Source organism: Microtus pennsylvanicus, chromosome 5 (genome assembly GCF_037038515.1).
Source record: "Microtus pennsylvanicus isolate mMicPen1 chromosome 5, mMicPen1.hap1, whole genome shotgun sequence".
Taxonomy (NCBI): Eukaryota; Metazoa; Chordata; class Mammalia; order Rodentia; family Cricetidae; genus Microtus; species Microtus pennsylvanicus.
This window is the reverse complement of record NC_134583.1, coordinates 83,852,217-83,871,430: the sequence shown is the minus strand read 5'-3', so window position 1 is coordinate 83,871,430 and position 19,214 is coordinate 83,852,217.

Genomic DNA, 19,214 nt, shown 5'->3' with positions numbered 1-19,214 from the left:
TTTCCCATGAGAAACCAGGGTGGGTGGCCTGAGACCCCCTATTAAGCCCTGGAAAAGACTTAGGCCCCAAGAATACATGGAGAAGGCTTCATGTTCTTGTGAAATACTAGGAAGGTTTTAAGCCTCAATGAGAGCACCTGTAAGACCAGTAGACTCAGTAAGACCTTAGTGAAGGGGTTCTCAACCTCTGAGTCGTGGCCCTTTGGGGGTCAAGTGATCCTCTCACAGGAGTTACCCACAAACACAGAAAAACACAGACATTTGCATTATGATTCATAACAGCAGCAAAATTACAGTTATGAAGTAGCAACAAAAATAATTTTATAGCTGAGGTTACCACACAAGAGGAACTGTGTTAAAGAGTTGGAACATTAGGAGGGTTGAGAAACACTGCCTAGGGGAAGGCTTTAGTCCGCAATGAGAACCTACAGAAGGTCTTAGGCCTCAATGAAAATCTGGGGAAGGTCTTGGGCAATAGTGGGACACTGGGGAAGACCTTAGACCTCAATGTGACCCTGGGGAAAGCTTTAGGCAACTGAGGGACATTGGGGAAGATGCTAGGCCCCATTGGAACTCTGAGAATTGGCCTTAGACCACAGTGGGATCCTGGGAGGCCCTAGGCCTTACTGAGATCCTTGGGTAGTCCTTAGGTCCCAGTAAGAACCTGAGGAAAGTATCAGGCTCCAAAGAGAACTTGAGGAAGATCTTTGGCCTCAATGGGAGCTTAGAAAAGATCTAAGGCCTTCGAATGCCTGGTTGAGATACAACTGAAACCAAGTGGAAGGCCTTAGGACACAGTAAGATGCTGAGAAAGACAGTTTGCCTCTGTGAGACCCTGAGAAAATGTTAGGTTGCAGCAGGACTCTAGGGAAGGCCTTAGGCCCAGGGAAGACCCTGAGAAAACCCCAGACCCCAGTGACATTCTAAGAACAACTTTAGATCCCAGTGAAATATTTTCTCTGGGAAAGATTTTGGCTACAGTAGTACCTGGGGGAAGGCCTTGGGCCCCAATGAGAACCTCAGAAGACCTTAGATCCCAATAATATACTACAGAAGATTTTGGACCCCAGTAAGTACTCAGGAAGATATTAGTCCCCAGTAAGATAATGGGGAAGGCGTTAGTTAGATCACAGCCTTATACCCTAGTGAAAACCTGGAAAGGCTTTAGGCCCAGGGACAATCTAGGTAAGGCCTTAGGTACTAACGAAAACTTGAGAAAGTCTTTAGGTCCAAGTGAAAATATGGGGGAAGGTCTTAATTTCCCCTGAGAATCTGAGAAGGCCTGAGCTCCCAGTGAGGTCTGGGGAAAGCCTTAGAACCAAGTGAGAGCATGGGGAAGGTCTTAGGGCCCAGTGAGACTCTGAGACGGAAGCCTCAGGCCCCAGTGATATTCTGGGGATTGCCTTAGATAGCAGTGAGTACCTGGAGAAGGCTTTGTGTCCTAATAAAAACCTGGAAAAATCTTAGTGCTCAGTGAGATCCTGGAGAAGCATTTTGACCACAGAGAAATGAGGGTGAAGGCCTTATGACACAGTAAAAACCTGAGGAAAGCCCTAGACACCAGTGTGAATCTGGGGATCTCTTTCTGCCTTAGTGAGCACTGGAGAAGACATTAGACTCTAATGAGATCCTGGAGAAAGGCTTAGACCCCAGCGAGAATCTCAAGAAAACTTTTGATTCAAGTTAGAATTGGGGGGGCACATAAACCCAAGTAAGAATCCAAGGTCATGAGCAAGAAGGTAGGTACGTGTAGTTGGTATAACAAAAGCTGTATTTTGTTACGCTGAGGTTTTCACACAAGGTTCACACTCTGAGTTCCTGACTACAGTCTTAAGCCTATCTCTTCAAGAATGCCCATCTTTATGGCATTCCCAGGTTTTCACTGGGGCTGATGGGCATCTCCTGATTCTCAGTGGAGCCAAAGGCCTTCCTCAGTATGATGAGCGTAATAAAAATGCCTTTTTGTAATGAGTCTTTTTCTGTCTCACCAGTCAGCTCCCAGATAATGACATGGAGACTTCTTATTAATCATGAAAGCTTGGCCTATAGCTTAGGCATGTTTCTAACTAGCTCTTATAACTTAAACCCATTTATAATCTACATTCTATCATGTGGCATTACCCCTCTTCCATCTTGTACCTCCTGTTTCCTATCTGTTTCTCCCGGCATGTTCTGCATGTCTAGATTTCTCCTCCTCTGCCTTTCTCTCCCTGGAAACCCCACCTAGACCCCTTGCTTACCTATTGGCTATCTGGCTTTTTAATACACTAATCACAGCTATACATCTTCACACAGTGCACCAATATCCCTAAACACCTTTTAGTCATAAAACAAAAATAGTTTAGTCAGGAACTCCACTGTACCCAACGCTGCACCTGATAACCAGACTTGCTACTGTACATGCAGAGAACTCCATGATGCCTGCTTGAGCAAAACGTAGTAGCTCTTTGCCTCTTCAGGACTACTGGAGACATTGATCTGTCCTGTAGCTTGGGTACCAGTGAGAACCTGGAAAGGCCTTAGATCTCAGTGAGATAGTGGGGAGGGCTTGGAGATGCACAGAGATGCTGGGGAAAGCCTTAGATCCTAGTGAGTACTAGAGAAAGGCCTGGGGCACTAGTGCAAACATGGAAAATGTTTCTGTATAACAGATACTGGAGAAGGTCTTGGGCCCAAGTGGGTGTCTACAGTAAAATACTAGGAAGGCCACAGGCCCCTGTGAGTATGTGGTAAAAGCATTATCATCCAGTCAGCATCCTGGTAGATCCTTAGGCACTACTGAGAACCTGTGAAAAAGGTTCTCCTAGAGCCCAGTGAGAACCTGGAGAAAGTCTTAGGTCCCAGTCAGATACTGAAGAAGGCCTTGGGCCCCAATATAAACCTAGATTACAAAGAAAACTTGGTAAGGCTGTTAGCCCCTTTAGTCCCTGTGAGTGCCTAGGGAAGGCCTTCCCACAGTGACATTCTGGGGGTGGCATTAGCTCTTGCTGAGAATCTGGGGAAGGCCCAGGCCCCATTGAGATCTGAGGGATGGTCTTAGGTCCCAGTGAGAACTCGGGAAGAACTGAGGCCCCAGTGAGATCCAGGGAAAGGTTTAGAGCAGGGTGAGAACCCAGAAGAATGTTTTAGGGCCCAGTGAGACCCAGAGAAGGCCTTAGGACCCATTGAGAATCTGGACAGGCCTATCCCCAGTGAGAACTGGGACATGCCAAAGGACCTATTGAGAATATGTGAAGGCCTTAGGCTCCAGTGAAAATCTGGGTAAGGCTTTAGACCACAGTTAGAACATAGGAAAAGGCTTAGACACAGTGAGACTCAGGGAAGACCTTAGAAATTAGTGAGAACCTGGGGAAGGCCTCAAGCCCCAGTGAGATCATTAGAAGGACCTAGGCCTCAATGGTATTCTGGTGAAGGCCTTGGACCCCAGTGAGGACTTGGGGAAGGCTGAAGGCCCTGGTGAGTATCTTTGGAAAGACTTAGATACTAGTGAGAACATGGGAAGGCCTCAGACTCCAGTGAAACACAGGGAAGGCCTTAGATTCCAGTGAGATCTTGGGAAAAGCCTTAGGTCCCAGTAAAGCTGTGAAAAGGCCTTAAGTGCCAGTTACATGCTAAAAGCAACCTAAGACCCTAGTGAGAACCTGAGGAAGGCCTTAGGCCCCTGTGAGTATTGGGGAAGGGGTTAGGCCCCAATGAAAGCCTGGAGAGGCATTATGTCCCAATGAGATACTAGGGAAGACCTTGGGCCCCAGTGAACCTGGAAAGGCCCAACACCATAGTGAAAACCTTGGAAGGCTTTAGAGCCTTATGAGTACTTGTGACTGGTATGTGGCCCCAGTCAGAACCTTTTCCTTTTTATTTAGACAAAAAGGGAAATATTGTGGAATAATCTTTTTGTACACTGTGAAGATGTGGCATTCTGATTAGTTTAATAAAAAACCGAACAGCCAATAGCTATGTAGGATATTCAGGCACACAGGGTGCTGAGAAGAAGAAGGGGAGAGTCATCAGCCAGTTGGAGAGGAAGCGACATGGGTGGTACAGAGTAAAGATAATAAAGCCACGAGATAAAAGTAGATTGATAAAAATGGGTTAATTTAAGTTGTAAGAGCTAGTTTTTCAGCCAAGTTTTTATAATTAGTAATAAGTCTCAATGTCATTATTGGGAGCCAGTGTTACCAACAAACAGGTCTAATTAAAAATAGTACCCAATGTCTGACCACCTATATCCACATAAGAACTGAGAAAGCTTTTAAAAAGGTTCTAAACACACAAAAATGGAGCCAGATATCTGATGTGGGGTTTCCCTCTGTGTGCTTGAATACCATTAATGAATAAAGAAACTGCCTTGGCCTGTTGCTAAGGCAGAACTTAGGTAGGCAGGGAAAACTAAACAGAATGCTGGGAGAAAGGAGGCAGAGAAAAAGATGCCATGGAGCCTCCAGAGTCAGACATGCCAAAACTTTGCTGGTAAACCACTGCCATGTGGTGATATACAGATTAATAGAAATGGGTTGAATTAATATAAGAGTTAGCCTATAAGAAGCTAGAGCTAATGGGTCAAGCAGTGTTTTAAATACCAGAGTTTCTGTGTGATTATTTTGGTTCTGGGCAGCTGAGAGGAACAAGTGGCCTCCTCCTACAGATGTGCCTTCCCAGTCTGTGTCTGCATGGCATAGAGACACATTTCCTTGCAGCTGCCTGCATGCTTGAGCCCCCAGTATGCCATGAACTGAGCCACATGGCAGGTTTAAGTCAGATCATGTGTTGCATTGGGGGAGAGGTTCTGCTTTTATTTTCACAGGAAACAAAAGGCTGTGGCTTCCTTCCAGATGAGTAGAGATCAGATTTTACTGGGGGACACCTCCTGAGTATCTTGGTTATAGGCATGGGAAGGGAGCCAAAAGAGACTACAGGGCAGGTGATGTGTTAAGCTGATCCCTTGACATGGGAACAGTTCCGAGATGAGCTGAGACATGATAAATCTTGTTGGCTACAGAGTCCTTCATGACTTATCATCACATGCCATCCTTTCATATGGCAAGGATAGAGATTAATATTACAGTTTGATTATACAGTCCAAATGGACGTATGCCTGTTAAGTTGGGAGCGTAGCCCCCAGCCCCCAAGCCCCAGGCCTGAGAGTTGTGTTGGTCTGGATTCAAATCCCAGCATGCCAGGTCCCACTCCCACAGGGTATTTAAGTAAACTCCCAAAAGAGGAACAGGTGGTCTCTTTTTCCTTCTCCTGGTGGTTGCATTCCTGGCCTCCTGGTTTCCCCTCAGGGCCACCTGAGAGCGCAGGACTCCCATTAAACCTGGGTATTTTTTAATTTGGCTTATTTTGATTTGGCTTGATTGGGATTTTTGCATCGGCAGAGAGCTCGCGTTAGGAAAAATTCCTAACATCTAGGGGTCCCACCAGGTAGGGTGGCCTTTCCGTGTGGTCCTAGGCCACATGTTGAAAGTCCCCTAGTCTACAATCTGAGCTCTCCACACCAATGCTAAAACCGGCTCCTGGGCTACAGCAGCTGCGTCTTGGTGAGTCCATTTTCTTGTCTATGCTATAGGGTTTTGGGGAAACCTATTCGTACTTATTTTTGCTGTTTATTGGACTCTTGTTGAAGCCATGAGCTCATGCCAAGAGTTTGATCTCAGTAGTGGCCAGACCAGCAAGACTGGGCTCGGCTGAGGTGGGCTTTGTTTGCTTTAGGACACCAAGAATTCAATTTCCACAACCTTGTTGGGCCTGAGAGCTATTTTAGTAGATGCACTGTAATAGACTTAGGCCACTTGGTTGGGCATAGACTTTTAAATGGACACTTGCAGTTCAAAGCCAGATCCACTGTCTTCCCTGGGATGCCTCTTACAAAATCTTTTTAAATTGAGCCTGCCCGATACAATCTGTCCCAAATGGCTAATTTCCCTATGCACTAATATTGGCCTCAACCGTCCTCTGGACAGAGCTTACATATGTCCATGGTTGTTTGGGCTCTGCGCTCTTGCCCCTCCCTTAGTACCCAGTGTCTCTGGCATCACCACGCTGCCAGAGGCACTGGCCCCTCCCCCACTCCCTCAAGCCCACACTACCCAACCCCCTCCTGCGGAGCAACATTCTTCACATTCCTCTCCTTTCTGGTCTTTTCCCCCTCTCTTCCACGAAGGCTCAAGGTCAACTTCCACTCCACCCACCTTACCCTCCCCACCCTACCTCTCTCACCACCCAGCCCACAGGGGGCTAGCCCCTCCCAGTCCTCCCCACGTTCCCTTTTCTCTTCCAGATCTCTCTCAGATAGAAAAGTGGCTAGGTTCCTTTTCTACTAATCCTTCTGCTTACCCATTTTATTTCTCAGCACCAGATATTAGGAAAGAGTTAAGAAAGGTTGAGGGAAGTCCCCAAACCCCTACATGAGAACTGGTAAAAACAGCCTTTACATGGCCACAACAGGCAGCTAACTTAAAGCCCAGGCCTTAGCAGCCGCCCTAAGGTCACAGGAAGGGGGACAAGGGAAGCCAACCACAAGGCTCTACCCTGGTGGAGCCCAGCCTAAGTCAACCTCACCGGGAAGCTGTTTCAAGTGTGGCCTAAATGGTCATGTGGCATGATATTGCACTACACCTCCTCCAGGTTATGCCCTATCTGCCCGCAACCTGGACACTGGAAATCACAATGCCCCCAAGAGGGCTTGTTCTCTATGCCATGCCACGGAGGTCTAGCCTCACCAACATTGGCAAGTGAAACTGTGCCAACCTTCAAACTTCTCAGCCTTGCAGAGGATTGACGCTGCCCAGACTTGGTATATCCTGTAACCCTCTCCGAGCCTAGGCTGAAGCAACAGGTAGCGGGTAAGTCCATTACTTTTATTCTCACTTAGGCCTTATGTTCCCCTCACCAATTTCAGTTATGGGAGTAGACGGGACCCATTCCTCCCCACTTAAAACTTTGCCACTGCCCTTTATTCTTGCAGGACAATTGTTCTCTCATTCTTTCTTAGTGATAAATGCTTGCCCAGCACCTTTACTGGGTTGAGAAATCCTTAACCACTTCCCCCAAAGCTTTGTTCCGCTTCTTGGAGCCCATTTTTGACCCCACCTATCTCTGAGATCGTATTTTACAGGTTCACTCCTCCTGCCAGATGTGTGCCCAGGCCAACTCACAAAGGGCTCTCTACATATGTCAGTCTCTATACCAGCTTTGCGGGCCCCAACCGGGCAAAGGCTGGCAGGTTGATTTCTCTTATGCCTACTCATAAAAAAACTCCGTTATCTCTTTAACACTTGTGGACACTTTTACAGGATGCATAGAAGTGTTTCTAGCCTCCAGGGGAACACCAGATATGGTGGCTCAGGTACTCCTGGACCACATCATTTCTCGGTTTGGTGTCCCACGAACCATTCGGATGGACAGTGGGCCAGCCTTCACTTTCAGGGTCATGGAGCTCACGTCAGAAGCTCTCAACATCTCCTGGAAATTCCACACCCCCTACCATCCACAATTCTTGGGAAAGGTGGAGAGGGCCAATGGACTCATCAAACAACAGCTAACCAAGATCTCCATTGAACTCAGGTTATCTTGGCCCTCCCTTCTCCCCATTGCCCTTACTCACCTCAGGGCCACCCCACATTCCCCTATGGGCCTGAACCCTTTTAAGATGCTTTATGGAAGACCCTTTCTCCTTAACCATCACCTCCTAGTTCAAAGTCCTCCACTGGCAGGGTACCTACCCTACTTCTCCCTTTTAAGGTCCCTTCTCTGTTCACACGCTGACAGTTGTCTCCCTGCCACCACACCAGTGGACCCTACTGCGCCTAAACCTGCTCTGCTCTCTCCAGGGGACAGAGTACTCCTCAAACAGTTAACTCCTAGGTCTCTTGAACCTTGGTGGACAGGACTCACACAGTAATCCTCACCACCCCCTCAAATGTCAAGCTCTTGGGACACTCATGCTGGTACCATCTCTCCAGGATAAAATGGGCACCTACTCAGGACACTTGGTCTGTCCAGCAGACAGGACCTTCCACCCTCCGGTTTTCCAGGATGCCACAATGAAGGGCCTACCTGCTCCTCATCCTGGCACACTCATCTTTGGTAATAACAATATTTTCTTCCTAGAGACCTGCCTTCTCACCTCCCCCAAGGAACAGATGCCTGATGTCTCTGGGATGACAGTACATGGGATACCTTTCCAGCCACACCTCTTGCTGAGTGTGGACCCACCAACACCTAGCTCTCCCCTTCCCCACATCCCCCTATACCCACAGGAAGTAGCCAGACTTGAGTCAATGCCCCTTTTCCCTAGAGAGCCTATCACTTCAATTTCCTGTCATCACTATATCCAAAGAGTCTAGAATGTTAAGTTGGGAGCACAGACCCCAGCCACTTACATCTACCCCAGCTCCCAGGCTTGAGAGTTGTATTGGTCTGGACTCCAAATTCCAGCATACTAGGTCCTGACCCCTCCCTGGGGGTGGGATCAGGACCACTCCCATGGGGTATTTAAGTGAACTCCCAAAAGAGGAACATGTGATCTCTTTCCCCTCCTCCTGGTGGTCGCATTCACAGCCTTTCAGCGGTTCCCCCTCGGGGCCACCCAAGAGTGCAGGACTCCTATTAAACCTGGATATTTTTTAATTTGGCTTGATTGGGATTTTTGCATTGGCAGAGAGCTCACGTTAGGAAAAATTCCTAACAATGCCTATTACCTGCTCAAACATAAAACAAAAATCATCTCTAACTGTATTGTGCACACCACACATTCTGTATTTGTGTTAATGCAGATAGGTATGTTATCTTTGAAAGTTTACATATTTTCAGAGCAACAGGACCAGACATCAGTGAAAACAGGTGGCCCAGGTGATAGAGCATCTCAGATGGCCTCTGTTACAGTTTCCTCAGAGTTCTGTAGCCAAAACAGCTTCAAGCAAGGCTCCTGATTGAGATGGTGTAGCCTCACAGACTACTCCTGCCAGGACTTCAGATAAGCCTTGCACTATCTCACTGCACAGGGATTGGACAAAAAATAATACAGCTAGCTCTCCCAGGACTTGACCATTATTCCAACTTTTCCAGAGTCTCCTAAATATGCCAACACCCTCAGAAAACAGGAAAGAGTAAAGAAAATATGATACTCACATTCCCAAGAGGAGGAGTAGATGGCTGTTGGTCATTCGATGGATTATAGATGTTTGTCATTATTTAGGGGCATTGATTACAAGTTTTTATTGGTCATGGTCAGGAAAAAAGCTAAACAAAACAGATTCAAGGATCTATTTCTGAAGGAAAAGGGGGAGATATAGTATAGAAATGATAAGATAAAAGGGTGGATTGTTGAGTCTACATTTAAACAACCACTAGTCTCATTATTTTACATTGGTATGGGTTTTTGTATATTGATACAAATTTAAGGTTATTTTTATTATACTGTGTATATGCTTATATTCTTGTTTAAGATATTGTACCTATGCAGTTCATTTAAAAATGTAATATAAAGCTTTAGTCCTTAAAATCTATTTAGAATAATAAAGGAATACAGGTTAATAGTCACCTATAACAACTAAACTTAGAGTCAAGTTAAGTACGTTTTCAAGGTCATGCAAAGATATACTTTAGATAGAGAGGTGAAGGCCGGGCGGTGGTGGTGCCCGCCTTTAATCCCAGCACTTGGGAGGCAGAGGCAGGCGGATCTCTGTGAGTTAGAGGTCAGCCTGGTCTAGAAGAGCTAGTTCCAGGACAGGAACCAAAAGCTACAGAGAAACCCTGTCTCGAAAATCAAAAAAAAAAAAAAAAGATGGAGAGGTGAACTTCAAATACCTTAAGACCTACAGGGCATGGCATTTAAGATATTTAATAATCTGAGGTTTTTATGACTGTGAGACATATCTGTTCCTGGCAGTACCAATTTACTTCAAAAAAAGGATGACAGACATCAAAGTAACATACCTTTTGACTTAAATTTTGAAGTCAAGGCATTTTCAAAATATATGTGTTGGATTAATCCAGGAGCATTTATAATCAAATATCTTTTTTTAGCAGCTTTTGCTCCTTCCTCACCCATCAGACAATTTAAAGACAACACAATAATATACAGTATTTCTCATCTTTATGTGGCTTTATTTTAAACTCTCTTTTATTTTTAATTTTAATTTTTGAGACAGGGTTTCTCTGTGTATCTTTGACTGTCCTGGAACTCACTCTGTAGACCAGGCTGTTCTTGAACTCCCAGAGATCTGCCTGCCTCTGCCTCCCAAGTGTTGGGATTAAAGGTGTGTGCCAGCAAACTCAACTACTCTCTTTTTTTTCTTTTAAGGACTTTATCCTTTTTCTTTTCTCTCCCATGCCTACATATATTTTCAAACACATGGTAAACCACTTAAAGATTTTCTTCATCTGAATCTATCTTTACCGTATATTTCTCTTGTTCTGATCACAAGAGTCTTTAATTTGCTAAGTGATATGACCAGGATTAAAGCCCCACTAAGAACCTGGGGAAAGCCTCAGGCCTCAGTGAAAGTTTGGAGAAGGCCTTAGATCACAACTAGAATCTGGAAGAGGCCTTATGCCCCAGTGAGAACTGTAGAAAGCTTTAGGCTCCAGTGAGAAGCTGGGAAAATAGCAATGCTTCGATCAGATTTTGCAGAAAGCCTCGAATCACTGTGAGACCTGGAAAGGGCCTTAAGTCCCAGGAGAATCTGAGGAAAGTTCTAGGTCACACAAGAACATAGGGAAGGCCTTCAGATCTAGTAAAAACTGATCAAAGCCCTTATAAAAACCATAAGAACTTGGCAAAATTTTTAGGCCCCAGTGAGTTCCAGGGTTCCTTTAAGCACCAATGAGAACCAGAGCAAGGCTTTAAGACAGAATGGAACATAGGGAAGACTTTAGGCCCCGCTGAGGCATAGAGGAATGCCCTAAGCTCCAGAGAAAATGTCCAGAAATTGGTAGGCCACAATGAGAACAGAGGGGAGGCCCAAAACCTCAATGAGAATCTGGAGGAGGCCTTAGAGCCAAGTAGAAAACTGTAGAATGCTGTGGCTTCAGCGAGAACCTGGGGAGGGCCCAAGTCCTCAAGGAGAACTTGGAGAAGGCCTTAGATTGCAGGGTGAAACTGAAGAAGCCTCTAAGCCCCAGCAAAAAGTTGTCAAAAGTTTTATACCACAGAGAAAACTCGGGGAAGGTCTTAGACCCAGTGAAAACCTGACACCAGCCTTATAGAAAGTATGAGAACTTAACTAAAATCTTAGGTCCTTTGTTAAAACTTAGACTCCAATGAGAATCTGGTAAAGTACTTAAGACTCAGTGAAAATATGGGGAAGGCCTAAGACCAGAGGGACAACCTGGGAAGGCTTTAGGTCTCAGTGAAAACCTGCAGAAGGCCTTAGGCCTCAGCAACAACCTTGTGAGGTCTTATGCCCCATTGATAACTTGGGAAAGGCTTTAGGTCCCAGTGAGAACTCGGAGTCTTTAAGGCCCCGTGAAATCAAGGGAAAACTTTAGGCCCCAGTGAGACCCTGAAGAATGCCTTAAGTGCCAATGAGAATCCGTAGAAGGTTTTAGGCCACAGTGAGATATTGAATACAGCATTGGATCCCATTGTGAACCTGGACAGGGTCTCAAGCCCCATTATGAACCTATAGAAAGTGTTAGGCTCCAGAGAGAAACAATTAGGTCCTAGTGACACCCTGAGAAGTCCTTAGGCCCCAGTGAGTACCTGTAGAATGTTTAAGGCCACATTGAGAACCTGGGGAAGGTCCTAAGCCTCAGTAAGAATTTTGAGAATGCCTTAGAGAACAGTCCGAACCTAGAAAAGGTATTCAGACCCAGTGAGAACATGTCTTCAGACTCCAGTGAAACCTGTTGCAGATCTTATAAACCTGTGAGAAATGGGGAGAACTCTAGGTACCAGTGAGACCATCTGTAATGCCTTAGCCTGCAGTGAAAAACTGGGCAAGGATTTAAGACCCAGTGACTGCATAGGGAAGGTCTTAGACCTAAGGGACCACCTGGAAAGGCCTTAGGTCCTAAAGAGGACTGGAGGAAGCTTCAAAACCCAGAGAGAAACAATGGGGAAGACCTTAGGCTCCACAGAGACTTTGAAGAATGTCGTAAGCACATTGAGAACCTGTAGAAGGCTTTAGGCCACAGTGAGACCCAAGGAAGGCCTAAGGCTTCATTGAGACCTTGGAGAAAGCATTAGATACCAGTGAAAACCTGGAGAAAGCTTTAAGCCCCAGTGAGAATTGTAGAAGGTGTTATACTGTAGTGAGAACATGGGAAGATACTTTAGATGCAGTGAAAAATCTGTCAAAGATGCTAGAGAACCTGTGAGACCTGTGTAATGCCTTAGGCTCCGGTGAGATCCTGGGCAAGGCTATAAGACACAATGAGAACATGGGGAAGGCCTTAGACATCAGTATCAACCTGGAAAGACCTCCAGTGAGCACCTGAGATCCTGGGGAAGGTCTAGGGTTTTGATGAGAACTTGAAAAAGTCCTTAGATCACTGACAGAACCTGGAGGAGGCCTTACGCCCAATCAGAACCTGGAGAAGAGTTTAGGCTTCAGTGAGAATTTGTGGAAGGTTTAAGGCATCAAGATAACTTTGGAGAAGGCTTTATATCACAGTAAAAACATCTAAGCCCAGGTGAAAACATGTAGAGGATTTGTCTTCAGACCCAGTGAAAACCTGCCGAAGGCCTTATGGATGGGACCTGTGAGAACTAGGAAAATTTTTAGGCCCCACTGTGACCTTGAGTGGTACCTTAGGCTGCAGTGAGAACCTGTGTAAGGCTTAAAGACCCAGTGAGGAGTTCACTTCCTGCTGCCTTCTGATCAAGATGAAGCCAGCACCATGTCTGCCTGTATGTTGCCCTGCTCCTTGCCATGATGATAATGGACTGAACCTCTGAACTGTTCTACTTGGATGCAGACAGAAACTAATAGAGCCTGGGGGACAGGAAACAGGAACAGGAAAAAATCACCTGGTAGCTATCTGAGATGAAAGCCAATATGAAGACATAAAACATAAGCTCACAAAAATCATCAAGTAATAGGTGGACCCACAGATGGAAGCAGAACATGACGTAACAGAATGTCTTCTCAACGTATATTAATGAATATATATTTACAGAACACTTTTCCTTGGCAAACCCAAAGAAAGTTTCAATCATCTTTATATTTCAGAAACACGTTTCTACATCCTCCTGCTAAAATCCAGGCCCATTTAAAAGCTGAGACAACCCGAATGTCCGGGGCTGCAGAGAGCGCCTCAGTGAAGCAGATCATGCACATGTTGTCGGCGTCCTGTTTGAGAGTGGTCGTGCTTTTATCACAGCCATGCAGACAGGGTAGACAGTGCTCTTCGTTTTTAACACCTCCGCACGGATGTCCACAAGGATGAGTCTTACTAAGGCTATCTTAGCATATTCCTAGTGGAGATGAATTGCGATGGCTTTACAACAAACGCAAAGGGCACCACTTTACACGAAATACCTACTAGAAAAATAACTATTCTGTGCTTCGAGTATAAACTAGGATTGACAGAGTTTTTACTTTTAATATAATTAAAGGATTTGACTCCACATGAAAGAAAGGCACTGATAAGAAGTGAACTACGACTTTGCGATTTGGTGTCATACATAGGCATGAACCATAACGTTCTGGTGTGAAAATCTCCTAGTCACCAGCCTCTTTTGCCAAAATGGGTTAAAAAACCAAAACAACAAAATTGCACCTTACTTATCTCTCACAATCTGAACACCATCCAATCCAGAGCACATTTATTCAGGATTCATATTATTCAGGATATTCACTCAGATATTAGAAGTTTGTTTTAGGCAAATAAATTAGCAAAGGAACTCTGATCAGATATATAATAAATTCTTATCTGTGTTAAAAAAAAAAAAGACCCAGTGAGAAAATTGGGAAGACCTTAAACGACAGTAAGAACCCATGGAAGGCCTTAGACACCAGTGAGATACTGGGACGGCCTTGGGCCCCAGTGATACAACCTGGGAAGGCCTTGGAGCCCAGTGATATAACCTGGGAAGGCCTTGGAGCCCAGTGATATAACTTGGGAAGGCCTTGAGCCCTAGTGATATAACCTGGGAAGGCCTTGGGCCCCAGTGATATAACTTGGGAGGTCCTTGGGCCCCAGTGATATAACTTGGGAAGGCTTTGGGCCCCAGTGATATAACTTGGGAAGGCTTTGGGCCCCAGTGATATAACTTGGGAAGGCCTTGGGCCCTAGTGATATAACCTGGGGGGGGCCTTGGGCCCCAGCAATATAACCTGGGAAAGGCCTTGGGCCCCAGGGAGAACCTGGGGAACGTCTTATCCCTCAATACATCCGTGAAGCAAGTCCTTAGATTATCGAGAGAACCTGGCAAATTCCGTTAGCCCCAGTGAAAACCTGTAGAAAGATTTAGGCCACGGAAGAACATAGGCAAATTTTTCAGACTCAGCCAAAACCTGTCAAAGGATTTATAGACCAAAGAGATATTGGGAAAATCTGTAAGCTCCAGTGAAAGTCTGGGTAATGCCTTAGGCGCCAATGAAACCCTATGAAAGGCTTTAAGACCCCGTGTCAACCTGGGAAGGCCTTAGTCCCCAGTGAGAACTAGCTGAAGGCTAGTTAGACACTATTATGAATCTGGGAATGACTTAACCTCCATTGAGAATCTGCAGTTTTAGGCCACAATAAGCACATGGGGAAGGTCTTCATACACAATGAAAGTCTGTTAAAGTCCTTACAAGGGGGCTGGTGAGATGGCTCAGAGGTTAAGAGCACTGGCTGCTCTTCCAGAGGTCCTGAGTTCAATTCCCAACAACCATATGGTGGTTCACAACCATCTGTAATGAGATCTGGCGCCCTCTTCTGGCGTGTGGGCATACATGCAGGCAGAATGTTGTATACATAATAAATAAATAAATCTTTAAAAAAATATACAGTCCTTACAAAATTGATGAGAAGTTGGGAACATTTTTAGGTCCCAGTGAGTCCCTTTGTAATGCCTTAGGCTTCATTAAAAACCTGGGCAAGATTATAAAACCCAGAGAGAACATAGCAAAGGCCTTAGACCCCAGAGACAACCTTAGGCCCCAGTGAGAGCCTACAGAAGGCCTTATACAGCAGTAAGAATCTTGGAAGGCTGAGGCCCCAGTGACAACCTGGGAAGAATTTATGCCCTAATACTAACCTGTGAAAGGACTTAGGTCCTGTTGAGAAACTGGGAAAGTTTTAAAACCCAGTCAGTACAAGGGAAAAACCTTAGGCCCCAGTGAGACACTAAGGAATGTCTTAAGCTCCAGTGAGAATATCCAGAAGATTTTAGACCACAGTGAGAACATGGGAATGGCCTAATGCCTCATGAGAATTTGGAGAAGGCTTTAGACCCCAGTGTGAAACTGGAAAAGATCCAAAGCTCCAGTCAGAAGCTGTGAGAACATGGGAACATTTTTATGCTCCAGTAGGACCCTCGTTTAATATCTTAGACACCCATGAGAACCTGCGTAAATATTTATAGCCCGGTGAAAACATGGAGAAGGCCTTAGACCCCAGTTACAACGGGGAAGTCCTTAGGTCTCAGTAAGTACCTGTAGGTGGTTTTAGAGAACTGAGGGAAAGCTTTAGGGCTCAGTGACAGTTTGGAGAAGACCTTAGATTTTAGTCAGAATCTAGAAGAGGCCTTATGTCCTAATAAGAACCTATAGAAAGTTTTAGACCCCAGTGAGTAGCCAGAGAAGGCCTAAGGTCTCAATCAGATTTTATAAAAGGTCTTTGAATCTGAAAAATCCAGAACCTGGAGAAGGCCCTGGTGAGAACATGGGGGAAGGCTTTCAGACCCAGTGAAACACTTTTCAAAGGCCTTAGAGAAACTGGAAGAACTTGGGCAACATTTTAGGACCTACTGAAAACCTGGGTAATGCCTTAGGCTTCAGTGAGAACCTGTGCAAGGCTGTAATAGCCTGTGAGAACATGGAAAAATCCATAAACCCTAGTGACCGTGGTGGGAAGGACCAAGTGAAGGCCTGCAGGAGGTCTTAGACAGCAGTGAGAATCTATGAAGCTCTTGGACTCCAGTGACAAACTTGGAAGGGCTTAGGTCCCAGTGATAACCTGGGGCCTTATGCCCCATGATAAACTACAGATAAACCTTACACCACAGTGAGAACCTATAGAATGTTTAGCTCCAGTGAGATCTTGGGGAAGTCCTAAAGGCACAATGATACTTTACAAATTCCTTAAATCTCAGTAAGAACCTGGAGAAGGCCTTATCCTGAGTGGAAACATGTAGAAAATTTTAGGCCACAGAAAGAACATGGAGAAGGCCTTCAGAACAATTAAAAAGCTACAGATGGCTTTAGAGAATATGTGAGAGCTTGAAAAAAAATTAGGCCCTAGTGAGAACTTCCATAAAGCTTTAGGCTCCAGAGAATCCAGAAAATGCTTTAAGACCCATGAGAACATGGGAAAGGACTTAGAGCCCAGTGAATACTTGGGTAGGGCTTAGGCCCCAGTGGCAGCCTTCAGAAAGCCTTAGATACTATTAAGAATCTTGGAGGCCTTAGGTCTCAGTGACAACTTTGGAAGGCCTGAGGTACCAGTGATAACCTGGAAAAGGAATGGGCCAAATCGAGAACGTGGAAATGGTCTTAGGCCTCAGTGAGACTTTAGGGAAGGACTTAGACCACAGTAAGAAACTAGAGAAGGCCTTAAGCCCCAATAAGAAAGTTTTAGGCCACAATGAGACCATAAAGAAAGTGTTCAGACCCAGCGAAAACCCATAGAAGTACTTAAAGGACCTATGAGAATTTGGGAAATAGTTTTAGGCCCAGTAAGAGGTTGGATAATGCTTTAGGATACAATGAAAACCTAGGCAAAGCTTTAAGACCCAGAGAGAACATGGGAAAGACCTTAGGTCCCATTGAGACCCTGGGGAATGCCTTAAACTTCAGCGAGAAGCTGTAGAAGGTTTTAGGTAACAGTGAGAGACTGGAGAAGACCCAAGACCTCAATGAGACTTTGGGTACAGTCTTAGATCACAGTGAGAACCTAGAAAAGCCCTTAAACCAAAGTGTGAATGTGTAGAAGGTTTTACAGAACAGGAAGAACAGGGGGGAAAAGCCTTCTGATCCAGATAAAACTCGTTGCAATCAGCACAGAGACCTTGGGACCCAGATGCAGCAGCTTCTCTGGGGAGGGGAATGACAGGAAGGTGGAGAGGTCTGTGGGAGGTGGGGAGGACAGCACAGGAGCTGGCTCCCGAGAAACAGGTGACACAGGCTCTGTAGATGCAGGTCTTATAGAACCTCTTTTAACTTGGGAAAATTTTAGGCAACAGTGAGGCACTTTTTAATGCACCTGACTTGATTCAAGACACAGTGAGAACATGGAGAAGGCCTTAGGTACCAGTAAGACTGGAAGGCCTAGGCCCCAGTGATAACCTTGGAAATGCCTTAGTTCCCAGTGAGTAGTACATAGGGAAGCTTTAAGATCCTATGAGAACAAGTAAAAAACTTTAGGTCCTACTAAGACACTGAGTAATGTCTGAAACCCCAGTGAGAATCTGTAGAATGTTTCAGATCACAGTGAGAACCAGGCAAACATCTAGGGCCATAATGAGACTTTGGAGGATGCATTAGATCCCAGTGTGTACATGGAGAGGGCCGTAAGCCTCAGTGAGAACCTACAGAAGGCCTTAGATACCAGCGAGAATATGGGAAGGTCTTAGTCTCCGTTGACAACATGGGACAGGCCGAAGGCCTCAATTAGACTTTGATTAAGGTCTTAGATTATAGTTAGAATCTGGAGAAGGCCTTAAAGACCTTGTAAGAACCTGTAGAATGCCTTAGTCTATAGAACCTGGGAAAGCCCTAAGACATCAACAAAACTTTGAAAAAGTTCTTAGATCTGGGATCTAAGGTCAAAACCTGGACAGTACCTTTAGTACCTCTGAGAACATGTTCAAAGTTGTGGTTCCAGGGAGAAATTGGGAAGGCCTAAGGTTCAATGAGACTTTGAAGAAGACCTTAGATCATAGTATAAACCTGGAAAAATTCTTAAGTCATGGTGTGAACTTGTAGAGTGTTTAAGGCCACTGGAAGAACATGGGGAAGTCCTTCAGACCCAGTGAAAATCTGTTGCAGGCCTTATACACTCTGTAAGAACGTGGGTAAAATGTCCTTAGAACCATGGAGACTATGCTTAAGGCTTCAGGAATCCGCGAATCTCTGGGAGAAGGCCTTATATCACAGTTACAACCTGGAGGAATATTTAAGACCCAGTGAGAACCTGCAATAGATTATAGTCTTGAGTAATCAACTGGGAAGGCAGAAGTCCTCAGTGAGACTTTGGAGAAAGGCTTTAGACTCCAGGAAGAATCTTGAGAAGGCCTTTAGCCCCAGTGAGAACTTACAGAAAATTTGAGGAAAGTCATCTGAACTAGTAAAAACCTGACAAAGGACTCCTATGAGAATTTGGGAAAGTAGAGAGGCTCCAGTGAAAGCCTGAGTTATGCCTCAAGCTCCACTGAGAATCTGGGCAAGGCTTTAAGACCTAGTGACAATCTGTCAACGCTTAACTGCAGAATGTCTTAGATACCAGGAAGAATCTGGGAAGGCTTTAGGCCACAGTGAGAACCAGTTAAGTCCTTAGTCAACAAAGAGGCTTTGCAGAAGGCCTTAGATTACAGTGAGAGACTGGAGAAGGCCCTAGGCCACAGTGAGAACTTCCAGAATGTTCTAGGCCTACAGGCCTAGGGAAAGTATAGCAAAGGTTCTCACTGTGATCTGAACCTGTGAAAACTTGGGAAACGTTTTATGCACCAGTGAGACCCTGGATAATGCCTCAGGCTCCAGTGAGGAAACTTGGCAAGTCTTTAAAAACCAGTGAGAACACGAGAGAGGCCTTATATCCTGGTGATTAATTGGGATGATCTTAGGTGCCAGTGAATACCAGGAGAAGGTTTTAGACAACACTGAGAATCTGGGAAGGCCTTAGGCTGCAGTGATATCTTGGAACAGCCTTAAGAACCAGTGAGAACCCGAGGAATCTTTGAGACCCAGGGAGAACATGAAAAAGACTTTAGGCTCCATTGAGACACCAAGAAATGCCATAACATCTGGTGAAAACCTGGGGAAGCCCTAAGGTCTCAAGGAGACCTTGGAGAAGGGCTTATTTTGCAGTACAAACCTGGGGAAGCCAATAACTCACAGCTG